Source organism: Sorex araneus, chromosome X, assembly GCF_027595985.1.
Source record: "Sorex araneus isolate mSorAra2 chromosome X, mSorAra2.pri, whole genome shotgun sequence".
NCBI classification, from domain to species: domain Eukaryota; kingdom Metazoa; phylum Chordata; class Mammalia; order Eulipotyphla; family Soricidae; genus Sorex; species Sorex araneus.
In genome coordinates this window covers 151006338-151031277 of record NC_073313.1, presented here as the reverse complement: position 1 = coordinate 151031277, position 24940 = coordinate 151006338, and the positions used below count along the sequence as shown (strand labels likewise).

The 24940-nt window shown below is 46.3% G+C and overlaps 1 long non-coding RNA gene across 2 annotated transcripts; it reads right to left on the bottom strand.

Annotated features, from left to right (window-relative positions):
* Positions 1–6404: 6404 nt before the first annotated feature.
* LOC129400156 (uncharacterized) lies at positions 6405–24638 on the bottom strand. Of its 2 annotated transcripts, XR_008627480.1 has the most exons (6): positions 24476–24638; positions 21211–21259; positions 9125–9261; positions 8837–8949; positions 8297–8418; positions 6405–6519 (listed from the first exon to the last, which is right to left on the bottom strand). It is a non-coding gene; the product is annotated as an uncharacterized LOC129400156 (long non-coding RNA). The 2 variants fall into 2 exon arrangements; XR_008627479.1 differs by having other exon boundaries at positions 6405–8418.
* Between the last annotated feature and the right edge of the window lie 302 nt (positions 24639–24940).

The following is a 24940-nucleotide window of genomic DNA, read 5'->3' as shown; positions in this document are numbered from 1 at the left end:
GCAAGACTCACAAAGAAAGAAAGAGAGAAAACTCTAATAAATCGAATCAGAAATGAAAAGGGGGACATCATAACAGAAACCAGTGAGATTCAAAAGATCATTAGAGACTACTTTGAAGGTCTCTACGCCACAAAAAAGGAGAACCTAAAAGAAATGGATGGATTCCTTGATTCCTACAATCTCCCAACACTGAAGAAAGAAGACCTGGAATACCTGAATAGACCCATCAATGTTAAGGAAATTGAAACGGTAATCAAAAACCTCCCCAAAAACAAAAGCCCAGGCCCAGATGGTTTCACTGGCGAATTCTTCCAAACATTTAAAGAAGACCTATTGCCTGTTTTCCTCAAACTTTTCCAGGAAATTGAAAAAACAGGAACTCTCCCAAACAGTTTCTATGAAGCACATATCTCCCTAATACCAAAAGCAAACAAAGATACCACTAAGAAAGAAAATTACAGACCAATTTCCCTGATGAACACCGATGCGAAGATCCTCAACAAAATACTAGCAAATAGGATCCAACAACTCATCAAAAAGATCATACATCACGACCAAGTGGGATTCATCCCAGGGATGCAAGGATGGTTTAACATTCGGAAATCAATCAACATAATCCAGCATATCAACAAAAGTAAAGACAAAAACCATATGATCATATCAATAGATGCAGAGAAAGCATTTGACAAGATCCAACATCCTTTCATGATGAAAACCCTCGCCAAAATGGGGTTTGGAGGAACTTTCCTTAAGATAGTCGAAGCCATCTATCACAAGCCTACGGCAAGCATTATCCTCAACGGGGAAAAACTAAGGGCCTTTCCTCTGAGATCGGGCACAAGACAAGGATGCCCACTCTCACCACTCCTCTTCAATATAGTACTGGAAGTACTTGCGATAGCTATTAGACAAGAAAAAGAGATTAAGGGCATCCAGATAGGAAAGGAAGAAATCAAACTCTCACTATTTGCAGACGACATGATACTATATCTAGAGAAGCCTAAAACCTTTACTAAGAAACTCTTAGAAACAATAGACTTATACAGTAAAGTTGCAGGCTACAAAATCAATACCCAAAAATCCATGGCCTTCATATATGCAAACAATGAGGCAGAGGAAAGGGACATGAAAAAAGCAATCCCATTCACAATCGTGCCCCAGAAAATCAAGTACCTCGGAATCAGCTTAACCAAGGAAGTAAAAGACCTTTACAAAGAAAACTACAAAACGCTACTCCATGAAATCAAAGAGGACATGAGGAAATGGAAACATATACCCTGCTCGTGGATAGGGAGAATCAATGTTGTCAAAATGGCAATACTCCCTAAAGCATTATACAGATTCAATGCGATCCCTATAAGTATACCCGTGACATTCTTCAAAGAAATGTATCAAGCAATCCTAAATTTCATATGGAATAACAAACGTCCAAGGATAGCTAAAACAATTCTTGGGAAAAAGATGATGGAAGGCATCACCCTCCCCAACCTCAATCTTTACTACAAAGCAGTAACAATTAAAACAGCATGGTACTGGAACAAAGGCAGAGCCGTAGACCAATGGAACAGGGTGGAATATCCCTACACACAACCCCAAATGTATGATCATCTAATCTTTGATAAGGGAGCAAGAGATGTGAAGTGGAGCAAAGAAAGCCTCTTTAACAAATGGTGCTGGCACAACTGGACAACCACATGCAAAAAAATGGGTTTAGACCTTGACCTGACACCATGCACAAAAGTCAGATCAAAATGGATTAAAGACCTCAACATTCGACCACAAACCATAAGGTACATTGAAGACAAGGTCGGCAAAACCCTCCACGATATTGAAGATAAACGTATCTTCAAAGGTGACACGGAACTAAGCAATCTAGTAAAAACAGAGATCAACAAATGGGACTACATTAAACTAAAAAGCTTCTGCACCGCAAGAGATACAGTGACCAGAATACAAAGACTATCCACAGAATGGGAAAGGATATTTACACAATACCCATCAGATAAGGGGTTGATATCAATGGTATATAAAGCACTGGTTGAACTTTACAAGGAGAAAACATCCAACCCCATCAAAAAATGGGGCGAAGAAATGAACAGAAACTTTACCAAGGAAGAAATACGAATGGCCAAAAGGCAGATGAAAAAGTGCTCTGCATCACTAATCATCAGAGAGATGCAGATCAAAACAACCATGAGATACCACCTCACACCACAGAGATTAGCACACATCCAAAAGAACAAAAGCAACCGCTGTTGGAGAGGATGTGGGGAGAAAGGGACCCTTCTTCACTGCTGGTGGGAATGCCGACTGGTTCAGCCCTTCTGGAAAACAATTTGGACAATTCTCAAAAAATTAGATATTGAATTCCCATTTGACCCAGCAATACCACTGCTGGGAATATATCCCAGAGAGGCAAAAAAGTACAATCGAAACAACATCTGCACATGTATTCTCATTGCAGCACTGTTTACAATAGCCAGAATCTGGAAAAAACCCGAATGCCCCAAAACGGATGACTGGTTGATGAAACTTTGGTACATCTATACAATGGAATACTATGCAGCTGTTAGAAAAAAGGAAGTCAAGAATTTTGTAGTTAAGTGGATGGGCATGAAAAGTTTCATGCTGAGTGAAATGAGTCAGAAAGAGAGAGACAGACATAGAAAGACTGCACTCATCTATGGTATATAGAATATCAGAGTGGGAGACTAATACCCAAGAACTGTAGAAATAAGTACCAGGAGGTTGACCCCATGGCTTCGAGGCTGGCCTCACGTTCCGGGGAAAGGGCAACTCAGAGAAGCGATCACCAACTACATTGTAGTCGAAGGCCATGTGGGGGAAGGGAGTTGCGGGCTGAATGAGGGCTAGAGACTGAGCACAGCGGCCACTCAACACCTTTATTGCAAACCACAACAGCTAATTAGAGAGAGAGAACAGAAGGGAATGCCCTGCCACAGTGGCAGGGTGGGTTGGGGGGGAGATGGGATTGGGGAGGGTGGGAGGGACGCTGGGTTTACGGGTGGTGGAGAATGGGCACTGGTGAAGGAATGGGTTCCCGAACTTTGTATGAGGGAAGTATAAGCACAAAAGTGTATAAATCTGTAACTGTACCCTCACAGTGATTCTCTAATTAAAAATAAATAAATTATTAAAAAAAAAGTCCTACTCACTGTACCATCTCTCTGGCCACATACATAACCTTTTCTCCCACATTGCTTCAACCATTTCTGTACTGGCAAAACCTGAGCCTATAATCCTCAACTCAGATCTCTCTTCTTCCAAGTCTATGTACCTCTGCACCCAATTATTAAAATTATTATATTATTATAAATCTTAGATCCAGAAAGTGAAACAAGACAGCAGCTTTCTTATTCCCCAGACCAGATTTTTTATCCACCTTCCCCGTATTAGTCTCCTTCCTCCTTAGCACCCTCAGACCAGAGTTCTGTGGACTGCAGCCTCCGTGTGTCTTCACTAGGAATTGTTTAATGTCTGTTACTTTCAATTACTAGGGTATTGCTACTTGGTTAAAATTAATTCAGCACAAACTATGAATTGCCCCCACCTATACCGTAAAATGCTCTTTTCCTTACTGAGATCTTGATCTGTCCTTTTCTTTACTTTCAACATCCAGGTGGCACTGTCTCCTAACTAGTGTTCTGTGAAGCTTGACTTCTGCCTCCAGGCCATAAAACCGCTTATTATCTCAATTAACTGCTTTCCATATCCTAGACTTGCCCCAGGTATGATGGAGAGAAGATCTGTGTAAATTGCATTTAATGTAATTACACATTAAACCTGCATTAACTTTGAGGACAAGTTGATGTCTTCATTTAAGTGTCATTCTCACGAATTCTTCCACAAAGCCCTCTACATGCACACACCCTCATCAGATTCGCCCCAGGAACTTGGGTGGCTCCCAGGCCCTCTCCTGAAGCAGCCTGTCACCTGCCTATCTCTCGCACTGGACGCAAGGAAAGGGCGCCCTCCTCCTATGTTCTATTACACACACACACACACACACACCACGTTTTATTACACATACACGAAAGTCCACAAGTGTTATTAATCTTAGATTAACAAAAACACATGGATTACTTCCCTTCAATCCTCTTTTTTCCATTGTTTTTCCACTACTATGCATATTGAGTGATCTGCTAAGTCATTTGGTTTTAAGGACCTAGTATTGACCATACCAGTAATGGCTGGTTCTAATGGACTCTTTCAAAATAAATATAACTTTCTGGGGTGAGAAAAGACCTCCACAGTGGTGCTGGGGCCATCAGGAGGGTTCAGAAGGCTAAGTGTGATCAAAATGAAACCTGGGCCTTGTATCATCAGGATATGAGATGGCAGTCTGAGCTATTTCCCTAGCCTTATGAATATCACTGTATCACTGTCATCCCGTTGCTCATCGATTTGCTCGAGTGGGCACCAGTAAGGTCTCTGTTGTGAGACTTGTTACTGTTTTTGGCACACTGAACATGCCACAGGTAGCTTGCCAGGCTCTGCCCCATGGGCAGGATACTCTCAGTAGCTTGCCAGGCTCTCCGAGAGGGGCAGGCGGAGGAATCGAACCTGGGTCAGCCGCGTGCAAGGCAAACGCCCTACCCGCTGTGCTCCAGACCCCAGATTTCTTTCCATTGTTTTGTTTGGGGCCAAACCCCACAATGGTCAGGTGTTACTCCTGGCTCTGCACTCTCGCTCCCATGTGCCCGAGGAAACGGACAGGCCTTTAGGAGCGTGGCCTGAACAGGCCGGCAGGAACCAGGCCGCTGAGCTGCTTGGCCCTGCTGGCCTGTCCGCTGGCACGCGAGAGGGGTGTCCATTAAGGACCCCCTCGGGGCATCCCTGGGGCCCACTCACCCCCGCCACACTCGGGAACCGGAGCCGTGGGGACGGAGCTCAGTTCCGATTCCAGTGCGGGCAGCAGCTCTCGCTGACTCCCCTGCCGTCCCAGGGGGCAAGCTGGCAACCTGCCCTGCAGCACGCCCGCCTTCACATGCCAGAGGCGCTTCCCGAACCCGCTTCACCGGCAGCCAAACCCCAGTCCCCAACCCCGCGGGCACAGTTCAGCCTCCCTGTGGCCGGGCTGGGAGCGGGCGTCCCGCCCACCGTTCCCATCGAGGGAACCAAGGTAGCCCACCCGGCCAGCGGCAGGACCGGGTCTGCTGAAGCCGAGTCAGTGCTGGGATTTGGGCAGATGCTGCCGGGCGCGCCCTGACGGGCTTCCTGTGTCCTCTCCAGCCCCACAGGCGGAGTAGAGCTGAAGCAGTGCCTTCCCCAGAGCCGCGGGAGTGTGCAGGGGCCTCCGGAGGCGCCTCCTTGGAACCCCGTTTCCTGTGTGGAGGCGTCCCTAGTCCTCCCTCAGGATGCACGCGAGGGGTCCAGACTGTCCCGCCGACCTACCGGGCATTCAGGGAGGCCCTGACCCCCCTAGGGAGTCACCGGGGCTCTGGGTCCCCAAAGCTCCCTGCTGGGGCGCGCTCGTGCCTTATGAGTATTACTTGTTTTTTTCTCATTCTTAAAAGAAATCAATTGTACCAAATCATAAAATAAAAAAAAAATTGCACTGGCCCCCAAACCAAGCTTCCAAATTACCAAATTGAAGATAGTTATACTTATCACTTCCAAAAAGCAAGTGAGAAATTGCGCTACAAGTGTTCAGAAAGTTTTGGGGGGAGGGGTCACACCCGGCGACGCACAGGGGTAACTCCTGGCTCTGCACTCAGGAATCACTCCTGGGAGTGCTCAGGGGCCCATATGGGAGGCTGGGAATCGAACCCGGGTTGGCTGCATGCAAGGCAAAAGCTCTACCCGCTGTCCTATGGCTCTAGTCCTGTGTTGCAAAAAGTTTTAACAATGAGTAAGAACTATGCTTAGCTCACCTGCTTCATGTAATCTAGTTCCTTCTGTTTTTGTCCAGTTAGTTCTTTCACTTCCAGCGACATCTACCAAGGACACTGGCTTTATAGAAATTTGTTCGTTTTTCTAAAAGGAAGATCACAAAGATCATAAAGCAGGATGTAAATGGTTTGTAACATTGAGTTCTTATGGTCCCTGAAGCCCCACCAGAAGCGACTTGAATATCTAAAGTACACTCAAACCAACAAATTGTCTTATGAATATAGTATTTGCACAGTGAAATCTTAAAGTATGGCCAAAAGATACATGCTCTCAGGGAGAGTTTGCTAAAAGAAGGTAAATATACTCATGGTACTAAAGAGTTTTTCCATTATCTGGTCTTTCTCATGATACCATAAGCTCTATAAGAGCAGGGGCTCTATCTTTAGCCACTTATTCCAGCACCTTGAACAGGACCCTAACAGTCAACAAATGTCTACAAAAATGTGTGTCTAGAGGGGCCAGAGAGATAGTACAGAGAGGAGAGCACTTGCCTTGAATGCAGCAGATGCAGGTCCAGATCCCCAGCACCCCACAAGGTCCCCAAACTCTGCCAGGAGTAGTCCCTTAGTGCAGTCGGGAGTAAGATCTGAGCACTGCCAGGTGTGACTCCAAAACAAAAAAGAGGCAGGTGTGATAGTACAGTGATAGTACAGCAATAGTACAGCAGGTAGGATCTTGCCTTGCTTGTGTCCTACCTGGGTTCAATCCCCAGTACTCCATATAGTTCCCCGAGACCTGTGCTTCAGGAATAATACCTGAGCACTACTAGATATGGCCCCAAAACATAGACAAAAAACAGCACACACATACAAAAAAACCCCACAAGTCTAAAAAAGTGAGTCTAGAACAAATTTCTTATAATACTTTGTGACTTTGTAGCCAAATAATTTATTATTAATAATTAATAACAAAGGTCAAAGATATGAACTCATATCACAGTTATATGATTATATGATTCAAAGAACTGAGAAATTGTATAGCAGCTAAGGCAATTGTCTTGCATGAGCTTGACCTGGGTTCAATCCCCAGCACCACTTATGGTCCCCCCAAGCACTGCCAGGAATGATCACTAAGCACTGCCATGTGTAGCCCAAAACCAAAACCAAATCCAGAGTCCATGTGGTTTGATTTAGAAGCACTTTCTAGCGACCTTCTATGGGATGTTACTATAGCCAAGCAGTGGGCTAAACACTTGACGTTTACATGCACTACCTCCCTTAATCCTCACTACACCATGAGGAATTAAGACCAGAGAGCTAGTAACCCTTGTGGTCCTCAGTACCCTGTCTTACCATCTCCTCCTGCCACCTGGAAATCTTTATGGTGGCATAATTTAAAGACACATTTTGACCATTCATCTCGATAAAGTGATGAATATTCACAGTCCAGATCAAACACTTGCACAAATTGGTAAAGAAAGGTTTATCGCACAATGGATTCAGCAGTAAATAGTGATTCAGCAGACAGAAGGGCCCTATTTGGCCTGGGCCAAAGAAGGACCATTCAGAACAGGCCACTTCCTGAACAGTCTCATCGCTGAAAAGTTACTTTCTGACATCTTACAGTCATGAGCAAAATCTCCATATATAAAATGAGTCTCCTACAGTGAAACAAATCAGACATTCTAATTTCATCTCCTCTAGTAAAAAGACACTGATAGCCCAAGCAATGGTGCAGCAGGGAGGATGTTTGCACCTAGCCAACTTGGGTTAGATCTCTGGTCCCCCAAGCCTGCCAGGAGTAGATCTGAGCTTCGCCAACTATGGCCCCAAATCAAAAAATCCCTTCCAGAATGCCCTGCCACAGTGGCAGGGTGGGGTGGGGGGGAGATGGGAGTGGGGAGGGTAGGAGGGACGCCGGGTTTACGGGTGGTGGAGAATGGGCACTGGTGAAGGGATGGGTTCCCGAACTTTGCATGAGGGAAGTATAAGCACAAAAGTGTATAAATCTGTAACTGTACCCTCACGGTGATTCTCTAATTAAAAATAAATAAATTATAAAAAAAATAAAGAATTACTGACATTTAAAAAAAATGATAATGTCACGTGCATAGTACAGTATGCTTCAAAATTTATAATTTTGGTGGCATGCAAAACATTTCTCTGAGGACTTGAAATAATGCATCATCTGAGATGCTTGAAATAACTTGTTGAATCTGTTTTCATTTTCCACTTTTGCATATGGAAGGATTTCAGAAAATTTTCTTTCCTTGGACTTCGACTATTTTTTTTCAAATAAACTGAGCACTCTTTCACCCCCCAAAAAAAAAAATCCCTTCCATATAAATTAATTTGAGCCATCTTCACTGCAATAAAGATCTAACTCTAAGTCCAGAAATTCAGGATTCAATTAGAGGAAGAGAATCCTCACGCTCCATCTTTACCTGCGGGACACTGTCTCCATCCGCATCCAAGGGCGGCTGAACCAATTGAATGCTGAACACACAATGAGAACGGCTGGACTCACGATTCAAGTGTGTGTTCTCAAAACGCCTTTTCTTCTGGCCTACAAGGACAGAAAAATCATTGATCAGCCTCAGCTCAGTCATTACACTAAATCACAAAGTACTACTGTCAAATTATTCGAGAAAGTCTCAGGACTACAGTTAGGATTTTTTATATTTTATAATTTTATATATTTCTCAGGGCTGGAGAAAATGTGCAGCAGGTAGGGCGTTCGCCTTGCATGTGGCCAACCCAGATTCGATTCCTCCACCCCTCTCAGAGAGCCTGGCAAGCTACCAAGATATCCCGCCTGCACGGCAGAGCCTGGCAAGCTACCCGTGGCATATTCAATATGCCAAAAACAGTAACAAGTCTCACAATGGAGATGTTACTGGTGCCCGCTCAAACAAATCGATGAGCAACAGGATGACAGTGACAGTGACAGTGATATATTTGTCATTCTAAGCTCTGTCTCTAACCTCTCCAGAAAACTTCAAAGGCCTCCTCTGATGATTTCACTTTTACTTCCGTGCGTCCTGCAACATACATGTTACAGTTCTCATCTTCAAGCAGCACTTTAGGTAGAGGAATTCTATGGAAAAGAAGAAAACATTAGTTTCCTAAAAGATGAGAAACCAATGTCAACTTAAGATGGAAAAGGTCAGGTGAGCCAACAACTATCCTTTCTACATGGAAAAGCCTAAGCAAGACTCCAGGAAAATACTCGACCTGGGTAAGTATAAAGCTCGATAGTCAAGATTACTTACATGAGGGCTGGAGCAATAGCGCAGTGGGTAGGGCGTTTGCCTTGCACAAGGCCAACCCAGGTTCAATTCCCGGCATCACATATGGTCCCCCGAGCACCGCCAGGAGAAATGCCTGAGTGCAGAGCCAGGAGTAACCCCTGTGTATCGCCAGGTATGAACAAAACAAGAAAAAAAAAGATTAGTTCCATAACACGACGATAGGAGCTATTTATTCTACAGACACTGCTCTAAATTGTTCCAACAAAGCACATGAAACAACACTCCCTAAGCAATTAGAGATCACAGCAATGGTTCAGCAACAACACAAGCACAGGGGGGCATTAAAATCTAGCATTTCCTGATTTTCACTGATCAACAGATCCGACTGGTTCTTTCCTCAATGCCAGCCAGCATAGAACAAACTCAGACAGTTCGGGATATGCCAGGAGTGGTAATCCTTTCACATGGTTTGGCTGGTTGACTTTCAGTCTCTGTGATAGGAAAGGATGGGAACAGGAGCTGCCTGTTGGCCTCAGTTTTGTGCATGGTGGGAAGAGAAACATCTACTCGCCATCATCACTCAGTAAATGGTAGTTTTCAGGAAGCAGAAAGGGGCACAGAAACAGCAGCCAGCCCAGCGCCCAGGATAAACCTTCACGCAAACATGACACAGATGCCCACCACTGGTATACCACTAGTATTACTGCACCCTCGAAAGAAAAGTCAATTGCTTCACACACACAAACTCTGTGTTCCTCATGGGTGTGCTGCAACGGTTTTACCTACCAAAGGAATAAGGAATAGCAACACGTACAGGTTAGAATCCCAACAGAGGCTCCTTAAAAATCCTCCACTTGAGGTGATAAGTACCAGGAGGATTACTCCACAGCTTGGAAGCTGGCCTCACATACTAGGTGAAGAAGCAGCTCTGATAGAGAAGGGATCACCAAGTAAAGGGTGCTAGGTGGACCCACTAGCGATGGGAGATACAGGGTGAAAAAAGACTATAGACTAACATGACCCTACTTAATACCTCTATAGCAAACCACAACACCCAAAAAGAGAGAGAGAGAGCAAGAGGGAATGCCCTGCCATAGAGGCGGGGACAGGGCGGGGGTGGTAGGAGGGATGCTGGGACCATTGGTTGTGGAAAATGGGCACTGGTGGAGGGATGGGTACTCGATCATTGTATGACTGAAACATAAGCATGAAAAGTCTGTAACTTTGTCTCACGGTGATTCACTAATAAAAAAAATTAAAAATCCTCCACTTGAGCCAGAGAGATAGGACGAGGGTTACACGGTCGCCTCAGGTCAGTTCCCCAGCTCCACATCTGATCCCCTGAGCACCACCAGGAATGATCTCTGAGTACCAATAAGGGATCCCTGAACACCATATAGTGTGGCCCAAAAGAAAACGGAAATACAAAACAAAAATCTACTTGCAAAATTTCTTCACAATATTAAAAATATAAGCTAACCACCAACCACCAACAAAGGCAAGTTAAACGTCAATCTAACGAATGAAATCTGAATTTGATGTCAAATAAGCAGCCTTCGAGTTTACTCCTGGAGTTACCAGAAAGACTAAAAATCATACATGCCACAGAACCATAAACCAGCAATGAACTCAAGCATAAAAATTCAGAAAAATGGGTACCCGTAACAGACACTTGGAAACACATGGGAAAGTGAGTCATCTATAAATATAAACAGGGGGGCAAGTACCTGTTCTCACTGTACATGTGGCTGTCTGTGTTGGGGTGGGGGTGCACTGAACCCAGCCCCCCCACCCTGCATGAAATGTTCCACCACTTACCACTGAGCCACACCTCTGCTTCTAACCTGTTCTCATTTCAATGGTTTTCTAATTCTAGTTATTCCTCCAATAATGTTCAGTTACACAAACAAAAGTTAATTGTACAAGTCTTTGCACTTTTTTTTGCTATCAGGGATCATAATAAAGACAACACTAAAGCCGAGCATTTAGCTAAAATGGCTCAGGAACCAGACCCTAACTTTAGATGGATTACTGAGTCCACTCTGGTACAAATGCAGATCTCTTGTCTGGATTCCAGGTTGTGATTGATCCTCAGTCTCAGCAAGGAAGGACTCACGGAGATCTGGGAGGAGTCCTTCTTTGGGTTGTGGGTTTTGGGGGGGTGGCCGCTGTGCTCAGGGCTTAACCCTGCCTTTGCACTCAGGGATCACTCCTGTCAGGGCTTGGGGGACCACGAAAAGAACAAACTCAGGTTGGCTGCATGTAAGGAAAAGTGCCTTACCCACGGTAATCTCTTTCTATCCCATTAATCTTTATTGGTGGTGGAGAATGGGCACTGGTGGAGGGAGGGGTACTCGATCATTGTGTGACTGGAACGCAAGCATGAAAGATTAAAACTCTGTAATTGTACCTCAGGGTGGTTCACTAACAAAAAATTTTAAGAAAAAGTAAGCAAAAGAGTTGTTTTGGGGCTGGAGCAATAGCACAGTGGGTAGGGTGTTTGCCTTGCATGGGGCTGACCTGGGTTCGATTCCCAGAATCCCATAGGGTCCCCTGAGCACCTCCAGGGGTGATTCTTGAGAGCAGAGCCAGGAGCAATCCCCGGTGCATCGCTGGGTGTGACCCCCAAAAAACAGAAAATAAATAAATAAAATAAAAATGATCCAAAGAAGTTGTTTTAGAGGAAAGTGTTTAAAGATTGTGGATTTTGCTTAAAGAACATCAATGCCATTTGGTACTCATGTGTATATGTACATGAGCACCAAATTATGTAATTCTATGTATTAGAATTTGTATTAGAATTACATAGAATATTACATAATAATTCTATTACGTAACAGAGAGTCTCTTGCCCGCACACTTGGCTGTCTTCCCCGGGGTCCCTCGGAGGGGATGGGCTCCAGCTTCCCTCCCCACCCCAAGCAGAGCTCCCGGTGACCGAAGACCACCGGAACCTAGCTACAGCCATGCTCGAGGCCCCTCTCCACACGTTCGGACAGGCTTCACGCATGAAGATACCAGCAGAGGAATCCAGGTGTGTGTAATCCCATCAACGATCAGCACCCAGAGACTGAAAAGCAAGCTCCCAGAAGCGGTATCTTGTAGCCTGCTTCTCCCTCTGGGAGAAACTAGCAAGCTTCTGAGAGTTTCCTGCCCACATGGGACAGCCTTGCAAGCTTCCCATGGTGTATTCATATGCTAAATCCAGTAACAAGCTGGATCCCATTCCCTTGACCCTGAAAGAGCCTCCAGTGTGACATCGTTGGGAGGGCGGAGTCGAGAGAAACTTCTAAGATCTCAGGGAAAGGACGAATGGAGAGGTTACTGAGCCCCCTTGAGAAATCGACAATTAACGGGGATTTTGTGATTCATGATCGCGATTCTATTAAAATTTATTATTTATTTATTTTTTTTGCTTTTCGGGTCACACTCAGCGATGCACAGGGGTTACTCCTGGCTCATGCACTCAGGAATTACTCCTGGCGGTGCTTGAGTGACCATATGGGATGCTGGGAATCGAACCCGGGTCGGCCGCGTGCAAGGCAAACGCCCTACCTGCTGTGCTATCTCTCCAGCCCCTATTAAAATTTATTATTAAAGCCTTTGTCAAATGGTCCCTCTTTCCTGTTTTATATTTTGTACCTTCAATATATCCTACAGTTCATCAGATTTCAATATAATGCCCTTATATTTTTATTAGTTTTACTTTTCTGGTCTTGGGGCCACACTAGCTGTGCCCAGAGTTTACTCCTGGCTGTTCTCAGGTTTGGGGGGCTTGGGAGACCATGTGGGGTACCAGGGATAGAGTCTGCATGGCAAGCACTTTACCCACTTTTCTTCCAGCCCCTCATGTTTTAAAACTTAACAGTTTGGGGCTTGCTCTCCAAGCCCGTATTCTCCCTTGAACACACACCTCGCTTGTCTCTGTGCTTTTTCCACTCTGAAGAAGCCTCTGCTGTCTCTTGAACATGTACTTCCTCTTTCCTCACATCTAAGTAAGTTTCAGGGTCAGAGAGATAGTAAAGCACTTGCAATGCATGCAAGGGACCTGAGTTCGATTCCTGGCATTCTATATGGTTCCCCAAGCACTGCCGGAAGTGACTCCTGAGGGCAAAGCCACGAGTAACCCCTGAGCATCACTGGGTGTGGACCAAAAATAAATCAACAGAAACTATCTTGCTTCACAAAAAAACAAAATTTAAACAAGTCTGTCCCTCCAAAATAGATACAGAGAGTTGTATTCAAACATACTACAGCTGGCACCTACCACTGACCATGTCTCAGTAGGCCTTAGGATGGTAGTGAAGGAGTTCATTTTTACAGCTTCTGATAGAGGCTAGTAGTGGAGTCAGACCCAGAGGGGCTCGAGGGCTACTCCTGGCTCTGATCTCCAGGAACCATGTGGCGCTGGGGAGCAAACCAGGCCCTCCCACGTGCAAAGATGCACTCTACCTATTATCTCTCTGGCCCACAATCTACTATTATGCTCACTGTATAACATTTTAAAGATCACTCACTTCAGCTAACTCACCTGAAAGTTTTTACTCCAGTCTGATAAAACAGTTTTGAAGTTCACTAAGAATAAGGAACCCTACCACTGAAAGTAGCAGTCAGTACAAGCTAAATTAAACAGTATGGTGAAATTTGTCAAATGACCTCCGAATCCCCATGAAAAAACTGTCCCTCTCCAGGTGAAAAATAAACATACCTGACGTCCGAAGGGAGAACTGACCCAAGCCCCTATTACTAATTAGCATCAAAGCCATTTCTAGTCTAGTGCTTCTTCTGTCATTCAATGATGTCACAAGGCAGGGAACATTTCATCCCTACCAACCCTCCGTACTATTTATACACACTCAACATTAACTCTAATAAGTGAAATTCAGTCCATCAGCTTTCAACACTGCTGTATCCTCAAATGTCTGCTCCTTCAGGAAGTTTTCCTAGGACCACTGCTGCTTAATATTTACTGAATATCAGAGAAACGGAACACAAAAGGCTTAGAGAGATTCTCCTTAAGATATTTCAGGGGTAAAAAGACAGTAAAGAAGGAATTAAATCTACAGACTGCTCTATGCCATCAAGGAAGCACAAGCAAAGAAGAAGAAAAAAACAAAAAACTAAAACACAAGCATGGCAACACAAGGAAGGTGGTGGGGCTGTCCCTCTCGGAGGAGATGCTATGAAGCTAAAACCTAACTAAAGATGAGATTTCAAAGAAAAGGTCAGGCAAAGTGAGTGGCACAGAAACAGGATTCTCGCCATCCAAGGAACTGAAGGAATTGAGTAGAAAGTAAGAAATAAGTGCCCAGAGATAAACAGGATGTAGATACAGGATTTTGCCCATGAAAAGAGCTTCCCTGAAACTCCCTGTAAGGTTTTGCACGTGAAAATGATTAAAAATCTAATTAAATGTCACTTGGCAGCTCTTTGGAATAGGATTAGAAAAAGTTCTGAGGCGGTCCAGTTGGGTGTCAGCACAGTCCTACCAAAGCTACTCAGAGAATGGTCAGCAAACCAGTACCCCAAACCAGAACTGCCTATTCAGTGCAGGAGGGAGGATTACAGAGTAAATGCTTACAGCACTTTTACATGCCAGAGTTGGAAAAAGATATTGCAAAGGGGGAGAATAATAGATGAGAGTTGAAAGGAAAGAGAAAAGACAGTGCCGCATAAAGGAACATGCTACTGAAAATAGACAAGAGACTACAACTTAGTGGCAGAGACCATGGCTCAGTGTAAGAAGTGGCACAGCAGGTTAACAGTAGCTTCAAAAAGAGGCAACAGTCTAAACTAGTCTCTCTTGAGCCCCCATTAATTCTTGTGTTTCACTAAGGGGCCACGCCCAGCAGTGCTCAGGGTTTACTCCTGTGCTCGGAGATCAATCCTGAAGGGCTGACCATGTGCAGCACTGAGGGTCAAACCCAAATCAGCTGCGTGCAAGGCAAGTACCTTGCCTCCTGTACTATCTCTGGGGCCCCTTATCCATCTTCCCTACCACACCTGTCTTTCTGCCTATCTATAGAGTGATTATTTGTTAACCATCTGTGTCCCCAACTAAGCTCATAAAGTCCACAGACCATTTTAGCCACCTTTTAAAAAAACAAAACAGCAAAACCTTCTGGGGCTGGAGCGATGGCACAGTGGGTAGGGCATTTGCCTTGCACACGGCCGACCTGGGTTCAAACTCCAGCGTTCCATATCCCCAATTATCCCAAGAATAATTCCTGAGTGTAGAGCCAGGAATAAGCCTTGAGCATTGCTGGGTGTGACCCAAAAAGAAAAAAAAATAATGAAAAAATGTTCAGACCTCTTAAACACTCCTCTCCTCATTCTCAATCCTGGGTTCCTCCCCAGCACAAGAAATTTTTAAAAGGAGGTGGGGGGAGCAGAGAGACAATACAGCCAGTCGGGGGTTTGTCTTGCACTCAGTTGGAGCCCCCAGGACTCCATGGAATCCCCTGCGCCCCGAGAGGACTGATCCCCAAGCAGAGCCAGGAGTAAGCCTTGAGCACCACCAGGTACATGGGGCCGAGTGATAGTACAGTGGATAGGGCACTTGCCTTGCATGCGGCTGATCTGGGTTTGATCCCTGGAATCCCAGATGGTCCCCCAAGCGATGCCAGGAGTAATTCCTGAGTGCAGAGCCAGGAGGAACCCGAGCATTGCAGGGTGTGACCCAAAACCAAAAAAACAAAAGAGAAAAAAACCTCCTTCTAGCCTCCATCTTGACTTTCAAAATGCCTGTACAGCAGACCATTTTGCTCCAAACCTCACAAAAACAAAAACCCTTCAAAAGAGATTGTTATAAGCAAATAATGCCTACTGTGATTTTAATTTTCACACCTGAAATTGTCTTTGTACAATGCCTAGTTTAATCAACTTACTCCACACTGAATGAAACCCTAACACGAGGTTTAACATCCAGCAAAAGAATTGTCCTCTAAAAGCAATCCCCTAATTCCAGTATGCCAAAGGCAGATTCCAGGAATTAAAGGCACTATAGATATGGGGGTTTCAGCAATGCAGAGAAGTCTCAGAAAGGTAGAACTGTGAATTCTCTTAAACTCAAAAGCCAGAAAACCCACTAAACAGCCTGGATGCAAGAGGAATGACCTCCTTATAGTCCTATTTCAGTCGAGTCTGTAAGCCTCAGGGGTGTGCAGCTGGATGGTCGTGTTACTGGTCACCTCTATGCCGCACTCCCGGTCAGGAAAGGCCCGGCAGTAGACCTGAGGACACAGAGAGGGACTTAGAGAAGAAGCTGACTCCTTTGCTGGCTTATTCTGCGTATATTGGCTTGTTACAAATACAAATATTTAATGTAGAAATAAGTAAGCACAAGATCTGGAATCCTGTTTTTTTGTGGGTTTTTTTTTTTTTTTCTTGATGCTGGGAATCAAGCATCAAGCAAAAAACCGGGTCTGCTGCGTGCGAGGCAAACGCCCGACCAGCTGTGCTACTGCTTCAGCCCCCATGGAATGCTGTTTTCTTAATTAATGAATGACATAGTTGAAGAAAATTGTATCTGCTGTTAGGATTGAGACCACCCCTCAGTGTCCAGCAGGATTGCTGGCAGGGTCCTGGTCAGTCGACCCCAGCAAACTGGAGTGTGATCCCCAGGCTGCTGCACTTAGTCCCTATGGGAGAGGGAGTGGGGAGGGCAGAAGCCCCTGCCCAGCCCCTCTGCGCACCGCAGCCACCCCACTGCCACTGAGAAAGAACCGTGCAGAGGGCGGAGGTGGAGGTCAAGCAACTTTCATTTTATTAGCTCCCACACAAGATATTCATACTCAATTTTGGCAGCTTAGGTATCTGTGAACACCTGGTTATCATGATCGTTATGTACACTCTGCTGGGCCCTTTGCAGATGTTAGCTAATGACTTATGTTTCCCGTTCTAAAGGCCAGGTATGCCAGCTCGAACAAGTGGTGACTGTCAGGTTTCATCCCATTACCACCAGAGCCTTTCTGGGTGGAGCGCTGGCTCAGGGCCTTAGGCCCCTGTGAAGAGAGCCTGCTCCTGCTTCTGAGGGCAGTGGGGTTGGCCAGCATCTCGGGCCAGCTGCTGAGACCCCAACAGATTGCAAAACACACACGAGACTTTATTACTCCAGCTAGCTGGGGCCGAGCTGTCCTGCCGAAGCAGGAGGTCAGAGCTGACCCCAAGGGCTTACAGCAGAGGGTTTATACGGCCATCCTGGGCATGCAGGCCTCAGGAGGAGGCACAGAGATAAACAATTCCAAAGGCAGAAATAACTTCAACCATTTCATAATGAACAAAAGCATACAGGAACAATATATCAAGAAAACATTCCCAATTAGGGAGTCATTCCCAATTCCCATACATCAAGAAAGCAAGGCATTCACATACAGAAGAAAGCATCTTATCAGGGATGGAGCGATAGCACAGGATAGCACAGTGGGGAGGGCGTTTGTCTTGCACGTGGCTGACCCGGCTTCAATTCCCAGCATCCCATAAGGTCCCCTGAGCACCACCAGGAGTAATTCCTGAGTGCAGAGCCAGGAGGAACCCCTGGGCACCACCAGGTGTGAACCAAAAAGCAAAAATAAATAAATAAATAAACAGATAGATAAATAAATAAATAAGGCATCTTATCAGTTAGACACAGGATACAAGACGTTGACTCCTGACTTTCCAGGTCCGTGTCTGTGTGAACACCAGGTAGTTCTTTCAGTCCGTTAACTCAGTCATATATCCTTCATGGACAGGGCTGCTTCCCAACCAAGTGGTACTGTGAATCAATTAGATCAGTTAAGTCATATATCCTTCCTGGCCAGAGCTGTCTCCTACAAACTATGTCCAGAGTGAAAGAGGCGAGTTCAGCTGCTTCTCAAGTCCCCACCTTTTCTATGATCATACTGAGGAATCTGTCTCTCACATCTGCAAAAAGTCTGGTGTAAAAAACTATCTGCGGGGGCTGTGGGGAGGGCCCCAGCAGCTCTACCCATTGGTCGTGCCTGGGTGTGTGTGGGGGGGTCGGTCCTGGGCTGCCCAGGCCATGGGGCAGAGGAAGAGGAAACGAGGGTCAAACCGGTTGGAATAAATGGAATAAAAGTCGCCCTTTATTCCATTCTCTCCACGGGCCTCTCTCTTCCAGTCTCTCTGAGCTCCCCATTTCTCCTCTCTCTCCCCAGCACTCTTCCTCCCTAGCTCCTCATTCCTCCATCCCAGCTCTTTGTTTCTTCCTTTCTTCACTAAGTCTCTCTCCTTACTTGTCTCTCTGGGCCCTAGTCACACCCAGCAAAATCAACATAAGAAAGCCCTTCCTGAGGGCCCACCAGGTTCAAAGAAATCACCACCTAGAGGCATTCCCCTTCTCTAGCATCTTAATTAACACCTCAATAGTAGTTAATTTTGGGCTGGAGAGATAGCACAGCGGGTAGGGCGTTTGCCTTGCACGGGGCCAACCAGGGTTCGATTCCCAGCATCCCATATGGTCCCCTGAGTAGCACCAGCGGTAATTCCTGAGTGCAGAGCCAGGAGTGACCCCTGTGCATCGCTGGGTGTGACCCAAAAATCAAAAAAAAAAAGTAGTTATTTTTGTATGGGCACAATAAGAGATACATTGAGGCTTGTAGGGCAGCTCTCAGGGAAATGTCTTGCCACAGACTCAGACTGCAGTGCTCAGGCCACATGAATCATTCCTAACCTTAGCAGGGTCCGAATCTAGTTATCACTATTTGGATCATGACAGTACTTGTCCATGATCAAGCTCTTAACTTATAGTTAAGCATTAGGCACTTTGGCCAGGCCCATCTCGATGCCAGGGTAGCACACAACTCACTGATTGCCCTGGGTCCATCCCGTCCCTCTTCGGGATCCTGCTTTTGGGGGTGCTAGGAAGTAAGGGCAGCTGAGGCTTAGGTCTGGAGAACAGATGCCCAGGAGGAAAATATCATGTAGAGTCAAATGACTCCCAGGTTACAAAAGCATAGCATTTACTAATATCTTCGTATATCCATACAAAAGGACATGGCTCTGAATAAACTATGCAAAGGACTCAAGGAGAAGAGAAAAACAATATTTACAAGTCAACAGAACACACAAAAAGAATTACAAATAAACACAGAGGAAAGGGAGCACTGCAATGGGAACAACCCAATCAACCAAAACTACCCAAGGCTATGTTATCCTACAGTCTGGTTTCCTCCATGCAGATCAAGAAATACAATGGGGGGCGGGGCTGGAGCAATAGCACAGCAGGGAGGGCGGCTGCCTTGCATGTGGCCCACTGAGCTTCGATTCCCAGAATCCCATATGGTCCCCGAGCACCGCCATGAGTAATTCCTGAGTGCATGAGCCAGGAGTAACCCAAAAACCAAAAAAATACATAAATAAATAAAAGAAATACAATCTGGTATCAATGCAGATTCAAAATATTCCAGAACAGAAAAAACTTGTTAGATATACCATTTAGCTTTTTGTTTTAAACAGTATACAACCCATTTTTAATTTTGTCCTTTTTGGCTTGGAGAAAACTATGATTTACAAGAGTTTAATACTGATGTTCTGGGGATACCATACTACCACACCCTAAGGGTTGGGGAAAGACAGGCTGTTTCATAAAGGAGGGGGCGACCCATCATCAACATATTATCTCTCCACCACTGTTCCTACGACCCTTCCAGTTTACTCCCCACAGCCTTCCTTAACCCTGGTTCTATGGCCTAGTCTGCAGGTTTGCTTTCTTTAGATATTGTCTATTTCCTGCCTTCCTTTTTCTGTACCAGTTACTTTTTGTGTGTTTGTTTTTGCTTCTGGGTCACACCCAGTGATGCACAGGGGTTACTCCTGGCTCCGCACTCAGGAATTACTCCTGGTGGTGCTCAGAGGACCATATGGGATTCTGGGAATCGAACCCGGGTCAGCCGCATGCAAGGCAAATGCCCTACCCACTGTGCTATCGCTCCAGCCCATGTAACCAGTTAACTTTTAAAAGTGAGTTCCCAAGCCTGAAGTGAGTGGAACAGATCAAATTACGATCAGTCACTAACTGAATTACACTGTCCCACAACAAGTCTTTACAAAACTTGGTCCCTAGCACATGGGGCTATTCTCATGAAGTCTGCCATCAGTTACTGTCCAGCAGTCCTGCCTGTGGGAAAGCTTACTGAATCCCACAAAAAGTTTCTCTGGCCCAGGGAATAGTAAGAATTCTCTGGTGTAGATGAAAAATACTTTGTTTGGAGGCCACACTGGACCTTGCTCAGGGGCTTACAGATCCCTGGCTCTGCTCAGGGATCACTTTTGGTGGTGATCGGGCACCATATGGGGGTGGCAGAGATTAAAGTGTGCTGGCACACTAAAGAAAGCGCCCTACCACCAAGTTCCCATTTTCTAACGTCTAAAATGATAACCCGTTACAGGAGGTATACAGTTGGCAACCCAAATTCTTTTCACTGTACTCAATGAGTCAAGGCCACCCATCCAGGAACAAAATTCCACAGCTTAATTCTTACACACTTAACTCAGTGTTCCTAGACCCCACCTTCCTATCTAGGTCCCTTCCAAGCACACACATAGGATAGAAAAGGACTGAGGAACAGATACACGCATCAATTTACAAGAGATCTTACCCCGACTGGGTCTTTTAGGTTTGTCTGGGATCCTGTTTTCACAAAGGTTGTGAGTGTCTTAGTTCTCCTAGTCACAGATTCTTCATCACTGTCACCCTGTTGTTCATCAATTTACTCAAGTAGGCACCAGTAACGTCTCTATTCCTCCCAGTCCTGAGAGTCTAGCAGCCTTTCCTTACTCGTCTTTCCCAACGATTGAAGGCTCTTTGAGTCGGGGGAATGAGACCTATCGTTACTGTTTTGGCATATTGAATACGCCACAGGGAGCTTGCCAGGCTCTGCTGTGCGGGCGGGATACTCTCGATAGGATTGCCAGGCTCTCCAAGAGGAATGTATTACACTCTGATTTGTTGCCTACTGTCTGAGCTGCATCAAATATGGTATGGTAATTATGGAAAATGGGTAGGAAGTGTCTTATAATGTGTCCAAAAAGGGTCCTGGAGCATGGCAGTGGTTGGGTAGTCTCGGTCAGCTGCCGGGTCTGGGTCCCCTGGGGAGGGTTCTCACCTGCCGCCCTCTGGGGCATCCCAAATGAAAACAGCCTGGCGTGGAGTCCCTGTCACAGATTAAAAAAAAACAAAAAAGGTTAGTTTCCCACTAAGATATAAAAGCCTATTATTCAGAAACAACCTTTATAGGGTTTATAAAATGATTCCTTACCAGATTTAAAAGACTACAGGACAAATGACATGAATGACAGTTATATTAGAATAGTGTTGGGGACACATGTAATCCGAAAGTATTCAGAATTAGGCTTGGCATGCATTTGGAAGTAGCAAATGTTACTCTTTTTTTTTTTTAAATTTTATCACCATGTGGAAAGTTACAAAGTTCTCAGGTTTATGTCTCAGTTATACCGTATTCAAACACCATCCCTTCACCAGTGCCCATATTCCACCACCAAAATCCCCGGTATACCCCCCGCCCCCCACCCCAACTGTATAACTGATGAATTTCACTTCATTTTCTCTTCACCTTGATTACGCTCCATATTTCAACACAAAACTCACTATTGTGGGAGTTATACCCCCAAACAAGATAACCCTACTAAGGAAGCATTTGATAATTAGTTTTCCATTAAAAGATTGTATGTTTTCAGGTTTTAGAAAAGGTCTAACACGGCCGCTCGGCTTGGATGTGTCCCAGTCCCGAATCCCGGAGCCGTGTTAGTTGCTGCTCAGTGTCACCAGGGCTCCATCTGGAGAAGGTGTCCTGGCTGCACCTCCTCTGTCCGGCTTCCTGGTGTTGTTGGCCCCAATTCGGGTCCGGGGCAGCAAATGTTACTCTTTGAATAGTTCTTTTTATTTAAAATAGCTTGCACATTGAGCAACAATTGCATGGAAAAACTACCAAAGTAAGGTAATCATGCCTTTCTTCAGGGGCACTTCCCTCTTCTATTACACACACAAATCTGCTCTTTTAGATAAGACATTGTCACTGTCACTGTCATCCCGTTGCTCATCGACTTGCTCGAGCGGGCACCAGTAACGTCTCCATTGTGAGACTTGTTACTGTTTTTGGCATATCAAATATGCCACAGGTAGCTTGCCAGGCTCTGCCATGCGGGCGAGATACTCTCGGTAGCTTTCCAGGCTATCTGAGAGAGGCGGAGGAATCGAACCCAGGTCAGCCGTGTGCAAGGCAAATGCCCTACCACTGTGCTATTGCTCCAGCCCAAGACATGACATCTATAAATTCAAGAACTGGTTTGCCTTGCACGCGGCCGACCTGTGTTCGATTCCTCCGCCCCTCTTGGAAAGCCTGGCAAGCTACCGAGAGTATCTTGCCTGCACGGCAGAGCCTGGCAAGCTACCCATGGCATACTTGATATGCCAAAAACAGTAACAAGTCTCACAATGAAACATTACTGGTACCCACTCAAGCAAATCAATGAGCAACGGGATGACTGTGACTGACTGTGTGTCCCCCAAACACCAATTTATTTATTTTCATTTTGTGGCAATCCCCAGCTGTGCTTCAGGCTCACTCCTGCTTCTGTTAAACCCAGGACTGTGTTTTCCCAAGCGGCAGGTCAGACAGAAACACTAACTCGATCACACAAAAGCAATAGGAGTTTTATTCCAGTATACTGGGGTCAACTATCTCACCCACAGAGTGGTCTCTCGATAGCGACCCTGACTTCAGGCAGCAAGCAGTTTATAAAGGTTTGATTACATAAGAGTACATGCCTTGGGGCTGGAGGAATAGCACAGCGGGTAGGGCATTTGCCTTCCACGCAGCCGACCCAGGTTCGAATCCCAGCATCCCATATGGTCCCCTGAGCACCGCCAGGGGTAATTCCTGAGTGCAGAGCCAGGAGTAACCCCTGTGCATCGCCGGGTGTGACCCAAAAAGCAAAAAAAAAAAAAAAAAAAAGAGTACATGCCTTATTGTTTCAGAAACAAACTTTACCTAGATCCCAAACAAAGGTGTTCTGGCAAGTGTAAATCTGGGCGGGGCTCAGGCCACCTTATGGGGTGCCAAACCCTGTTGGTTGCAGCACAGCAAAGGCCACCCCCTGTTCTGTCTCTCCAGCCCCCAGAAACCAAGTGATTGCACTGTGAAACAGAGACAAGAGGCAAAGTGTGCTGTTGGCTTCCTGGACCCAGTTAGACAAGGGGCATTCGGGACATCGGCAGGGTGTCAAAACAAAATCTATTTTCACGGAATTCCTGCAACTCTATTACGAATAATTTGTAAATCAGTACCTTAATTTTTAAAACAAACATAGTTTTCTTGTAAAATACGGTATCATAATGCTATCGCCACTTCTAAACACCCCATTTACCTCTAGACTGAGCACAACACGACAAAGCTGTGAAAACGATCATACTCTCCCAATATTTCCCCAGAGGAAACCCGCAAATTCACTGTTTTCCCCTGCCACGCAAATTCACTTCTTAAGTGCAAAACAAAGAGGAAGGTTTAATCTCCAATTGAACCTTTTTTTTTTTTGTTGTTGTTGTTGTTGTTTTGCACCTGGCGTGCTTGGGGACCCTGTGGGACGCTGGGAATCAAAGGCCAGGTCCGCAGTGTGCAAGGCACACACCCTGTCGTCCGCTGTGCTATTGTATCGTTCCAGGCCCAAACCGGTTTTTTTTTTTGTTTTTGTTTTTTAATAAATAAAAGGTTAAGAAGACTGTGCCGCTTAGCTACCCGCTTGCACCTGCAACTCACCCCTTTAGCTGCAGGGTGCTGAAAAGCATCAATCTGGCCAAACCCTTTTCCTCCCCGGGTGCGTCCACAGCTCGGCTGCGGCCACTGACCCACTCAGTGGAAAAGAGTCAGTGACCTCACGCGGAATGTGGGCCTGGGCGCCGGGGTAGGAGAGCCCCGGGCGAAATTAGAGCGAAAGTAACCGCCGCCCCGCAACCCCGAGGGGGGCCCTACGCAAGGGGCACCGACTCGCACCAAGAACTGGGGGCCTCCACCGCCACGGCGCGGGCCAGGAACTTGGGACTCAGGCCCCTTGCGACCCCCGCACCGCGGCAGCCTGGAAGGTGCAATGGGGCGACCCCCGGGACTGGACGCGGGGCAAGGCTAACGGGAACCCGGCCCCGGAGGGCACGGTGCACCCCCAGCCCACCCCACCCCTCACCGCACCCCCACACCCCGCACCGCGCACTCAGTCCTCACCTCTCATCCCTCACCAAACTCCCCGCACCGCGCACCCCCAACCCGCACCGTGCACCCCCACCTCGCACTCCGCACCCCCATCCCGCATCGCGCACCCCCACCCCGCACCGCGCACCCTCAGCCGCCTCACACTCACGCTGGCTCCGCGGCAGCAGTTCCTCAGCCTGGAGTCTGCGGGACTGGGAGAGACAGAGTCGCAGGGGCGGGAAGGGACGCGGCGGCGATCTGGACGCGGCGCTCCGGCCTGGCGGCGACAAGGCAAGCCCAGGTGAGGCGCTTTTCAAGCTGGAGAACCAGCGGCCGCGCGTGGGGAGGGGGCGGGGCCGGGCGCAGCTGCAGCTCTCCGGGATGCTGCCCGTCTCCTAGGCAACCGACGCAGGTGCGGGGGAAGGAACCGGCGCTCCGGGCTTCCCGCAGTAAGATACATGGTTCTATCTCCATCAACTTCTTGAAAAATCAAAGTTGTATGAACAGAACATGAGATTTCTAAGGGTTGGTAGAGAAGGAAATGGTGACTAAGATGTGGTCACAAGATCAAACTTTCAAAGTGATATAACTATTTTATATGGAGCTGGATAAGTGAATATGTAATGCTATGTAT